A 13040-nucleotide genomic window follows, 5' to 3' on the forward strand; every position below is an offset into this window, starting at 1 on the left:
AAGACTGAGGTTGTGGCCAGTCTCAGCAGCTGCAGTTCCGTGTTGTTCCACCTGGGGCGATGTGAGGAGCTCAAATCCACCTTTTCCAGGAGAAGCAGTGAGGCTATGGCAAGGACCTCCCTTTGCTGGATGTGCAGCAGGCAGTTCCTAAGGACACAGGCTGCTTGCCCATTTCCTAGACTTCTAAAATCCTCATTACAGAACTATGAAGTTGACTCGTAGAAGTCGCTCTTCTTGTTTAAACCTGCAGCAGAGCTCTCCTCGACTGATCAAACCAGAGGCCATTGCCGTCCTGGGTTGAGTTTGACCTGGGGCAGCCTTCCCAGAGGCCTCTGGAAAGGGGTTTGAGGCAGAACTGCAGAATGTCGGGGGTTGAGGGGTGGAAGCAAGACAAGCCACTCTAATTGGCATTCTTCCAGATAAAATGGATCCAGCTTTGGTTTGACATTGAGCTCAGCTGAGGAGCCATGCCCCAGCTGTGGCTGGCATGGACACAGCTCAGATGAGGCCACAGAGGCTGTGGGCTTCTGGGGGAAAAGTCCACCTATGGGGTGTGGTGGGGAGAAGACCACAGAAGTCATGGATCGGGGGAGGGAGGCATTAAGGTAAAGAAGACACAAGATAGGGGTGATCGGGAGAGGAGTTCTGGGAACTGGAGCAATTCCTTGGAATCACAGATCCTACCAAGAGGGATGGCACAGAGCCGGGACCAGTGGCATAATGTGTGGGACTCTAAGCAAAATCAAACTGCAAGGTTCCCTATTCAAAATGTATAACAATTTCAAGATGTCGGCAGAGCATGAAACCAAACACGGGTTCCTTCTAAGCATAGGGCCCTGTGCGACAGCACAAGTCACATACCCAGGAATCTAGCCCTGCATGGAGTTACCTAAAAGACAAGCAAGAGAACATTCTCAGTGCCGAGAGTGTGTTCAGAACAAAACATTGACTGAAAGAAGTCAGAGGCCAAGATGCATGTGCTTCACTGCTAGAAAAGGTCATGGCGTTGGAGCAGGTGCTGGTCCCCCAGCCTCTACCTGAGGGTTTGCTCACTGCAGCCACCTGAGGACTAAGTGGGGCTCCCTTGGCTTTCCCTGGAAGGGGCTAAAGGGGAGAAGTCAAGGGGCTTGGGTAAATCACACTCTGGATTGTCCACTTCCAAATGAGTGACAGATGTCAGTCGGGGTAGCTCTAGAATTCTACTAGTTTGTATTAGCCAAGGTTCTTGGCTACAAGTGTGGTTCACAAAACCAAATGGCAGGAGGCCAGGGGTAGAAGGCAGCTGTGGAGTTGACTGGAATTAGGACCTCAAAACCCTATCAAGACTCTTGTCTGTTTCCTTCTGCACCTGTTACCTTCTGTTTATTCTCTCCTTCCAAGGTTTTTCCTGCACATTGAGAGCCATTCTCGTGGCCGGCTTAAGCACACATCCTTCCAACTAAAGGACTCAAGGAGACCGCCTCAGAAAGATCCTGGGGAAGGATTCTGATTGGCCTGGCTTGGGTCACGTGCCCACCCCTGGACCAATCACTGTGGGATAAGGAAGTACTACAATTGGTCTAGCCTGGATCTCAGGCCCACCTCTGGCTCCTCACCTCATATCTGAACCCACGTGGTTGGTGGGGGCTGGGGAGAGGGAGATAAGCAGTGCCCTCAAAGAAGGGGGGCACAGTTTAAGCAGACAACGCACATGCCCACAGCAATGTGCAAACCTGGGTACCGCACCAAGGCTTGGCATGGCCCTGCCCTCCTCCACCCCCTACCCTGGTCCTATGTGAGAAAGCCGCGGCTATGTTAGGAAAACCCTTGTGTCTGCCCATCCATAGACAACACGGTCTCCTGTGGGAGGAAGGTGGAAGGGCCGCTGCCACAGAGCCAGAGGTATCATCACCAATGCTGGGACTGTGGCCAGAGGAGCCCTGCTGTGGCACACCACCAAAAACCCCTGTCGGGGAGGAAGAGGCTCTGCAGAAGGTGACCTTGGTCCTTTAATTACCCAGCTGGGCAATTAATTTGTCCTGAGTTCCTGGGGACAGCTCTCTGTCCTCACGAAGGGATGACACACACCTATTCAAATGCCCAGAAACAGGAAAGGTGCTAGTTAAATAAACAGAAAGGCAAACAGGCCCAGTGCTCAGAAACCACCTGAACACTGCTTATTAACTGGCTGGCTGACATGGACTGACTGACAGTGATGGGCTGGCTGGCTGACGCTGATTCATTGACACTGTCTGACTGACCAAGTGACTGACAACGACTGACTGACTGACACTGACAGACTAATGGATGAACATTGATTGACTGACTAGCTGACAGACACAATGATTGGCCAACTGACACTGACTCACATTGGCTGACTGACACTGGCTGACTGAAACACTGGGTGGCTGACACTGGCTGACACTGGCTGACACACTGGCTGACTGACACTGGCTGACTGACACTGGCTGACACTGGCTGACACACTGGCTGACTGACACTGGCTGACTGACACTGGCTGACACTGGCTGACACACTGGCTTACTGACACTGGCTGACACTGACACTGGCTGACACACTGGCTGACATTGACTGACACTGGCTGACACATGGGCTGACTGACACTGGCTGACTGACACACTGGCTGACATTGGTTGACAGTGGCTGACACACTGGCTGACACTGGCTGGCTGAAACACTGACTAACACTGGCTGATACTGGCTGACTGACACTGGCTGAGTGGCACTAGCTGATGACACTGAAGTGTGGCCAGGACCTGTGGCTGGCTGTTGAGAGTGATTACTCAAATAGAATTAGCAAATCACAGTGGTTTTGACTTTATCTGCAGTCAGTCTTACTCCTGAATATAACATATGTGTGATGACATCAAGCCAGCTTAAGCCTCCAAAGTTAGGCTTCACAGAGGGCATTCCTGAATGAGGCAGTTACAGAAAATTTCCCCCAAAAAGAAGCCTGGGAAGCACAGGAGGGGGTTGAGGTTCCTCCCCTGACAGGGGTGATTTCCTCTTCTGGCTCCTTGCTCTTTCTCAGAGGCTGTCTCCAGCTCTCAGTTCTTCGGAGCTCCAACTTCACAGCAATCACCCACCTGCAGTCCTCTGGACTCTGTGTTTTGCTTCATCATGACCCCATTCCTCTCCCGCCCTTCTCCATCTGTTACCTCCACACCCCTCAAATCTCCCCATCCTTCAGAGCCCTCCCCTTGACCCTTCCTCCAGGGCATCTGCCCAGGCCATTCCAGTGCCAGGAGCCCCCCTTATTCTCAGACTGCTTCAAAGCTGTTCTTTCAGGGCAGAACTGGTCCACTCTGCTCCGTGGCACTCTGGCAACAGTTCTGCTTTGAATGGTTACTTGTTGTGCACCACTGAACTCTTCCCTTACATGTAGGCTGGACTTCCCCAACTGGTCCACGCACACTCGGAGGGTTGGGATTCTGTCTCAACCTTGTTCCTGCATCAGCCCTGAGGCCAGTCAGTCAGGACAAGCTCAGAAACAATGCAGGCCTGAATCCCGGTGAGTGAGACCACTGAGTTGATTATTGGTTTGTGCTAGATGCCCATGGTAGGTTGGCTGGGGCTTGCATGCAGAGACCTGGGTTGAAGCAGTTTCTGCCACCAGCCTCACAGTGAGTTATCTCCAGGAAAGAGAATGTTCAGAAATGTGCACTGGACCCTGAAGCTTCTGTCCAGATGTCATTGCTGCTTCCGTTTCACTGGCCCAAACAAGTCACATGACAACACCTAACTTCTAGGGACAAGAAAGCATGATCCCACTGTTTGCACGTGGTTGACATATTTGTAGAATAGCACTCATGACAATCTGCCTGTGGAAGCCTAGAGAGAAATACTTGCTGATTGAAAATCCTGAAGGAAAGAATGAGTTGAATGAAGCATGGTACATCCACTTACTGGAATACCATAGGGCATTAAAATGATATTGCAAAGGATGCTCATGAACTAGAAAGTGTTGAGCATGTATTGTGAAGCAGCGAAGTAGGTTATAAAAAAGAATGTCCCAGCCAAGCACAGTGGCTCATGACTGTAATCCCAGCACTTTGGGAGGCTGAGGCGGGCAGATCACCTGAGGTTGGGAGTCTGAGACCAACTTGACCAACATGGAGAAAGCCTGCCTCTACTAAAAATACAAACATTAGCTGATATGGTGGCGGCACCTGTAATCCCAGCTACTCAGAAGGCTGAGGCAGGAGAATCGCTTGAACCTGGGAAGCAGATGTTGTGGTGAGCTGAGATCGTGCCATTGCACTCTAGCCTGGGCAACAAGAGGGAAATTCCGTTTCAAAAAAGAAAAGAAAAGAAAAGAATGTCCTATATAATCTTTTTTTTATTAAAAATGCTTATTATAGGAAAATACCAAGGGAATTCACTAAAAGATCATCAGAATAGATCTCGATAGTAGGATTATGGTTACAGGTAATCTTCTCCCCATTTTGGTTTCTATTTTTCTAAATCTCTGTCTTTAATAACTTTGGTAACATGAAAAAAAATTTTGCCAAAAAGTGCTGAATTTAAAAGTATAACAAACACATTCATTATTCAGAAAATTCAGTCATCTTTGTAAAAACTTATTGTACAGAATGTAGCCATTGTAAAATTCAGGGATCTTGCAGTGACATCTGATAATACTAGTGTGGATCCTTTTAGGCCGTTTTCCACACATACAGACATGTATACATATTTCATGGAAAGAAAATTCTCGTGGACCGGGTCCCTGGCTAGCACCAGGGCTGTCAGACCTGAACCCATGCGCACAGCCCAGGTGAGCAGCGTGCCTGGTTGCCCTGCTAGAAAACCCTGTGCGGGCCCTCGCTCCTGGGACGGGGAGTGAAGGATCTTGGGAGGCTCCTCTAGGAAGTCGCCAGCTGCAGGCTGCAGTGGCTATTGGGGGAAGACCTGTCAGTCTGCAGCCCCCAAGGCCGCGAACACTGTCCTGGGTCTGGCATTAGGGACTGTGCTCTCATCAGTGCAAGGAGGCAGCCCTCACTGTGGGTGCTTGGCTCTGGGGCCTCATGGTCTGGTCTCCTGGGAGAGAGTAGGAAGATTTTCCTGTTCTCTGTTTGAGCTCTTTGAGTTGATTCGGCTCCAGGGAATTTTTTTGGCCCAGTCATTTTCAAAATAGCTCTTCATGATCTGTTTGTGGCAAAGGCAGTAGATTTATGGCTTTGCTGACCTTTGATTTGTTGTCAAAGCTCTGCCTGGGGTCGTAGGGAGGTTTTCCTTTGCTTATTTACCCAGAGTGATTTAGGAACCTCAGTGGCAAGAGGTTTCCCATTTCTTCCGCTGTAAGACCTGACCGCATGGCCCCTGCCATCAGGGTTCACAGCCTGGGAGGGGCTCAGACTCATATTTCATACAGAATGGCAGTTATCCTTTGGACGCCCTGGGCCGTGTCATTCATATTCCTTGGCCCACAATCCTCATTGAGAATCCCCCGAGAGAGTCCCCAGAGCTGCATGTCTCACTCTGCCCTGCCTCCCGCTGCCTGGCCTCTTCCCACCTCCTTTTGGGCTCCTGGCCCTCCACAGCTGAGGGACTGAGGAAGAGCAGATGAATTACTATTATTATTAATTCTGACGAGTCAGCCTCCTTCCAGAGTCTGTGAGTGCAGCTGGCGCCTGCAGCACCCATGGGCAGCTGGGCTGGTGTGCAAGGAAGGAGGGCTCCTGGGGTAGGTTAGGGACCCTGAGCAATCCTGGGCCTTGTTCTTTGGGCCTGTGTACTTTTGTGTGTGGCTTTGTCTGTTCACTGCTGGGTAGAGTCTGGAGGAAACTCAGAGGTCCTGAGGGGACGCCTGTCCGAGGAGGCCGAGTCACTTGCTCAAGGCACAGGGGGAGCTTGTGGCCCTGGGGTCTTTCTGTCAGTTTAGGGATTTCTGAAAAAATGTCCTGGTTCATTCATTCATTTATCCAGCACGCTATTTGAGGCCCCTGATCTATGCCCTCTGTTCTAGGACCTGGGGAAAATCCTGCTATCACAGAGCTCACCTTCTGGTTCAAAACAAAGCTTGGGTTCATTGTGCACATTCCTTCTACCCTGTTTCTGAATCACCCTGGGACCCTCACAACAGCCTTTGGGATGCGTGCCTTTAATTCTGTCTCATAGAAGAGAAAACTGAGGTGCCGGAAGCAACTTGCCAAAGGTTGGTTTTGTGTTATCTTTATGGTTACTTAGGCTAAAAAGATTTCAGTGTAAATAGTAGTATGAATGCATTTATAAGTAACTCTAGGGGGCGGTGTGGTGGCTCACGCTGGTAATCCCAACACTTTGGGAGGCAGAGGCGAGCAGATCACCTGAGGTCAGGAGTTCGAGACCAGCCTGACCAACATGGAGAAACCCCATTTCTACTAAAAATGCAAAATTAGCCGGGTGTGGTGGCGCATGCCTGTAATCCCAACTACTCGGGAGGCTGAGGCAGGAGAATCTCTTGAATCCCAGAGGCGGAGGTTGCAGTGAGCTGAGATTGTGCCATTGCACTCCAGCCTGGGCAACAAGAACAAAACTCCGCCAAAAAAAAAAAAAAAAAAGTAACTCTAATCTGCATGAAAGGTTGTTTGGTTAGCATTTGAAGGCCCCTAATTGGGGTTTCTGTCTCCAGAGGAGGAAACTGAGAGCCTAATAACTGTTACAGAAATAAATGCTAGAATCTTGTTAATTAGCAGAAAGGAAATGAGAAATAATTTTTCATTGTTGAAAAGTGGGATGTTCAAAATATGTGCTTAGTTGGCTCAGGCCTCAGACCCACACATAAACCTGTGAAGATCTGCCAGTAGTGCTTTGGTTTCTTTCTTTTGCTGGGAGAATGAACTGAGGCTGGGCTAGATGGGGGAAAAGCAAGGGGTTGGTGGACTGGGATTCCAGGCTGCTTTTCAGCTTCTGAGCTGACTCTTCCTACTGACCTCAGCAAAACAAAACAAAATTAACCCCAAATCCCACCTCCACCCAGCTTGAATTGGGAAGAAATATAAATCTTGAACAGACCAATAACAAGCAGTGAGATTGAATGAGTAATAAAAAATCTCCCAACATTAAAAAGCCCAGGACCCAGTGGAATCACAGCCAAATCCTACTGGACATTCCAAGAAGAATTGCTATCAATCCTACAGAAACAATTCCAAAAGATTAAGGAAGAAACCCTCCCTAACTCATTCTATGAAGCCAATTATCACCCTGATAACAAAGCCAGGAAAGAACACAACAAAAAAACCCACAGACCGATATCTTTGATGAAAACAGATACAAGAATCCTCAACAAAGTTCTAGCAAAGTGAATCCAATGGTACATCAAAAAGATAATTTACCATGATCTAGTGAGTCTCATCCCAGGGATGCAGGGATAGTTCAACATACACAAGTCAATAAGTGTGATTCACCACATAAACAGAATTAAAAACAAAACCATACGATTATCTCAATAGATGCAGAAAAAGTATTCCATAAAATTCAGCATCACTTTATGATAAAAACCCTCAACAAACTAGGCATAGAAGGAACATAGCTCAAAATAATAAATGCCACATACAACAAACCCACCGCCAACATCATTCTGAATGGGGAAAAGTTGAAAACATTCCCTCGAAGAACTGGAACAAGACCTGAATGTCCACTTTCACTACTTCTATTCAACACAGTACTGAAAATCCTAGCCAGAGAAATCAGGCAAGAGAAAGAAATAAAGGGCATCCAGATTGTAAAAGAGGAAGTCAAACTATCTCTGTTTGCCATGATATGACCTTATACCTAGAAAATCCCAAAGACTCATCCAAAAGACACCTAGATTTGATAAACAAATTCAGTAGAGTCTCAGGTTACAAAATCAATATACACAAATGAATAGCACTACTATACACCAACAATAACCAAGTTGAGAGTCAAATCAAGAACTCAGTTCCTTTTATAATAGCTACCAAAAAGGCCGGGTGCGGTGGCTCATGCCTGTAATCCCAGCACTTTGGGAGGCCAAGGCGGGTGGATTACCTGAGGTCAGGAGTTCGAGACCAGCTTGACCAACATGGAGAAACCCCATCTCTACTAAAAATACAAAATTAGCTGGGCATGGTGGTGCATACCTGTAACCCCAGCTACTGAGGAGGCTGAGGCAGAAGAATCACTTGAACCTTGGAGGCAGAGGTTGTGGTGAGCCAAGATATGCCATTGCACTCCAGCCTGGGCAATAAGGGCGAAACTCTGTCTCAAAAAAACAAAACAAAACAAAACAAACAAACAAAAACCCTAGGAATATACTTAACCAAGGAGATGGAAGGTCTCTACAAGGAGAACTACGAAAGCAAGTAGATGAAAGAAATCATAGATGACATAACCAAACGGAAAAACATTCCATGATCATGAATTAGAAGAATCAATGTGAAAATGACCATACTGCCCAAAGCAATATGTAGATTCAATACAATTCCTGTCAAAATACCAAGGTCATTTTTTACAGAATTAGAAAAACCCTCAACCTAAAATTCACATGGAACCAAAAAAGAGCACATATAGCTAAAGCAATCCTAAGCAAAAAGAACAAATCTGGAGGCATTACACTACCCAACTTCAAATTGTATATTACAAGACTGTAGTAGCTAAAACAGCATGGTACTGATACAGAAATAGACACATAAGACCAATGCAACAGAATAGAGGATCCAGAAATAAAGCCAAATACTTATATCCAACTAATCTTCAAAAAGCACACAAAAACACACACTAGGGAAAGGATATTCTATTCAATAAATGCTGCTGGGAAAATCGGATTGCTACGTGTAGAAGAATGAAACTGGATCCCCATCTCTCACTGTATACAGAAATCAACTCAACATGGATGAAAGACTTAAATCTAAGACCTGCAACCATAAAAATTCTAGAAGAAAACCTAGGAAAAACTCTTCTGAACAGGCCTAGGCAAAGAATTTAGGACTAAGACCCCAAAAGCAAATGCAACAACAATAACAACAAAAATAAATGGGACCCAATTAAACTAAAAAGCTGCCCAACAAAATAAATTATCAACAGAGGAAACAGACTACCTACAGAATGGGAGAAAATATTTGCAAGCTATGCCTCTGATAAAGCACTAATATCCAGAATCTATGAGGAACTAAAACAAATCAGCAAGAAAAAAACCCAAATAATCACATTACAAAAGTAGGCAAATGGCATGAACAGACATTTTTCAAAAAAGATATGCGAATGACCAACAAATGTATGAAAAAATGTTCAATATCACTAATCATCAGGGAAATGCAAATTAAAACCACAGTGAAATACCACTTTACCCCAGCCAGAATAACCATTACCAAAAAGTCAAAAAATGATAGATGTTGGCACGAATGTGGTAGAAAAAGAATGCCCATACCCTGCTGGTGGGAATGTAAATTAACACAACCTCTAAGGAAAGCAGTATAGAGATTTCTCGAAGAACTAAAAGTAGATCTACCATTCAATCAAGCAATTCCACTACTGAGTATCTACCCAAAGGAAATTCAGTCATTAAATACTAATTAAAAAAAGACATCTGCATGCATATGTTTATTGCAACACAATTTACAATTGTAGACATAAGGATTCAACCGAAGTGCCCATCAGCCGATGAGTGGATAAAAAAAAAAATGTGGTGTCTGGCCGGAAGTGATAGCTCAGCGGTAGTTCATACCTGTAATCCCAGCACTTTGGGAGGCCGAGGAGGGTGGATCACTTGTAGAGGCCTTGTAGAGGCCAGGAGTTCAAGACCAGCCTGGGCAACATGGTGAAACCCCGTCTCTACTAAAAATGCAAAAATTAGCTGGGCATGGTAGTGCTGGGCATGATGTGATAACAGCACTGTCCTCGGCTATGGGAGCTCCGTGACCCCAGGCCCTGGCACCTCAGGGCTGTCATTAAGCTCCTTGCAGAGTGAGTCGAGGGGGCACAGTTGTCCCACCTACAGAGGGCACTTTGCTGGCACTAATCTCAATGTGGCTGTGAGTCCAGGCAGGCTTGTGGCTGTCTTCAGCCCACACTGGGGGTTGTGGCCCACGACAGTGCTGTTATCACATCAAAGGCTGTGACAGTGGCTGCCAAACACCCATCACTCTTGCCCCATGGAGAAAATATCAGGGTCCCAAGTTGCAGCTGACCCAGCCACACAGCCACTGGGCCATGAGGCCACTGAACGCTTTCGTGGGTGCAGGACAGACACAGTCTCCAAATAGAGGGAGACAAAGAGCCCGGAGCCACTTGGAATCCTGGGGATCCTTGGTGACCCATCACTCAGCTTGCCCAGGACCATCCCAGTGTTAGCACTGAAAGTCCTGCATCCTGGGGGACCCGTCAGTCCCGGGCAAACTGGATGAGGGTCACCCTGACTCCTCACAAGCCCATGGCCCCTGAAGGCAAATGGCTGGGCAGCTCTGAGCACTGGCTCCCACCTTCCTCTGCTCCAGTGTCTGCAGAGACAGGAACATCTGGAGGAGCGGGGAGGACAGTCTTGCTGTGAGCCTCGAAATAGAAATCACAAAAAGCCAGATGGCAGAGCTTTGGGCCTGGGATGAGGCAGTTGGCTGCACCAAGGTCCTGGGAAGAGTCCACAGCACAGGCCAGCCCTGTGCCCAGACGCCACCGGCCTTCCCCAATCGCTATTGTCACCTCTGGGGAGTTGACTGTCACTGCTGAGTCTATCATCTCCCTGCTCTGGTCACGTCATGACCTTCAGAGGCAGGTAAGTTGTCAAGGGCTAAGTCACCACCAGCCCAGGATAAGAGACTAATGTGGGACAATCACTTAGGGACCTTGGTTGACCCCATTCTCTCTCCACCGTCCTCCTTCATGTCCTTGTCATAAACCTGCTCTTAATAAAGACAGTGTAGGAGGCGTGATCTGAGGGGAAGAAGACCTTTCTGGGGTCCACACCCAGGAGTGAGGAGGCAGCTCTGTCTTCTCTGTCTCCATTTCCTGGGGCTAAGGTTGGAGCGCCTTGTGGGCTTCCCACCCTGCGGCATGGGACCTTCTCCCACTTCCCAGAGGACCCTCAGCAACCCGTCATAATGACAACAAGAAGCTGGGCGTGGTGGCTCACGCCTGTAATCCCTGCACTTTGGGAGGCCGAGGTGTGTGGATCACCTGAGGTCAGGAGTTCGAGACCAGCCTGGCCAAAATAGTGAAACCTCGTTTCTACCAAAAAAAAAAAAAACCAAAACAAAAAAAACCCAAAAACTTAGCTGGGATGGTGGCAGCTGTAGTCTCAACTACTCAGGAGGCTGAGGCAGGAGGATCACTTGAACCTAGGAGGTGGAGGCTGCAGTGAACCGAGATTGCGCCACTGCCCTCCAGCCTCGGCAACAGAGTGAGACTCCGTCTCAAAACAAACAAAAAACAAAAAAACAAAAATCACACAAGAATACATGTCTTGCTTTTATTTTACACTGTATCACTTACAAACATCGTATGCATTATTTCATCTGCCAGATATTTCATCTGTCAGTTTTATCACACCTCACTTTCCATACTTACATCCTTTTAGTGGACAAATAACATCATTTTATTCATTAATGGATCTACTTAATTTTTTCTTAAAAGTTTACAAAAAAAGATGATTGAATGTTAATGGGAAAAATATGAAGTAAACACCCAAATCTTTTCCATTAATCCCCCATCTTAATCTAGCTTCACATCATGGCACGCATTCAGAGTGGCTTATAAAACTGAGAGGACACATATATATATATATATTTTTAACATTATATTTGGTAAAAATGAGTTAAGAATGACTTTTTTTTTTTTTTTTTTTGAGACGGAGTTTCGCTCTTGTTGCCCAGGCTGGAGTGCAATGGTGCAATCTCGGCTCACTAAAACCTCTGCCTCCCAGATTCAAGTGATTCTCCTGCCTCAGCCTCCTGAGTAGCTGGGATTACAGGCATGTGCTACCACGCCTGGCTAATTTTGTATTTTTGGTAGAGATGAGGTTTCTCCACGTTGGTCGGGCTGGTCTCAAACTCCTGACCTCAGGCAATCCGCCCGCCTTGGCCTCCCAAAGTGCTGGGATTACAGGCGTGAGTCACATTTTATATTTTTATTTTTTGTAGGAACAGGGTCTCACTATGTTGCCCAGGCTGGTCTCAAACTCCTGGCCTGAAGCCATCCTACCTTGGCTTCCCAAAGGGCTGGGATTACAGGCGTGAGCTACCGCGCCCGGCCTATTGTTTACATCTTTATGTCTATGTATACCTACGGTTTCACTCCCACTTGTAAGTGGTTTTCTGTTTCTGTGATAATTTACTTGGGATAATGTTCTGCAGCTGCATCCACGTTGCTGCAAAGGGAAGCCCCATTTTCTTGATCCAGTCCTCCGCTGATGGGCACCTAGGTGGATTCCACGGCTTTGCTGTTGTGGACAGTGCTGCAATCAACATGTGAGTGCAGATGTATTTTTGGTAGAATAATGTATTTCCCTTTGGGTACATACCCAGGACTGGGATTGCTGGGGTGAATGGTAGTTGTAGTTTTAGTTCTTTGAAAAATCTCCAAACTGCTTTCCACTGGGGCTGAATAATTTACATTCCCACCAACAGTATATGAGCGTTCTCTCTTCTCTGCAACATTGCCAACATCTTTTATTTTTTGACTTTTAAAGAGTAGCCGGCTCTCTGCTCCTCCTGTTCGAGAGTCAGCCACATCTTCTTTTGCATCGCCAGCGCATCCCTGAGACACCATGGGGAAGGTGAAGGTCGGAGTCAACGGATTTGGTCGTATTGGGCGCCTGGTCACCAGGGCTGCTTTTAACTCTGGTAAAGTGGATATTGTTGCCATCAATGACCGCTTCATTGACCTCAACTACATGGTTTACATGTTCCAGTATGATTCCACCCATGGCAAGTTCCATGGCACCGTGAAGGCTGAGAACGGGAAGCTTGTCATCAACGGAAGCCCCATCACCATCTTCCAGGAGCGAGATCCCTCCAAAATCAAGTGGGGCGATGCTGGCGCTGAGTACGTCGTGGAGTCCACTGGCGTCTTCACCACCATGGAGAAGGCTGGGGCTCATTTGCAGGGGG

This window comes from Colobus angolensis, unplaced genomic scaffold, assembly GCF_000951035.1.
Source record: "Colobus angolensis palliatus isolate OR3802 unplaced genomic scaffold, Cang.pa_1.0 Scaffold263, whole genome shotgun sequence".
In the NCBI taxonomy this organism is placed as follows: domain Eukaryota; kingdom Metazoa; phylum Chordata; class Mammalia; order Primates; family Cercopithecidae; genus Colobus; species Colobus angolensis.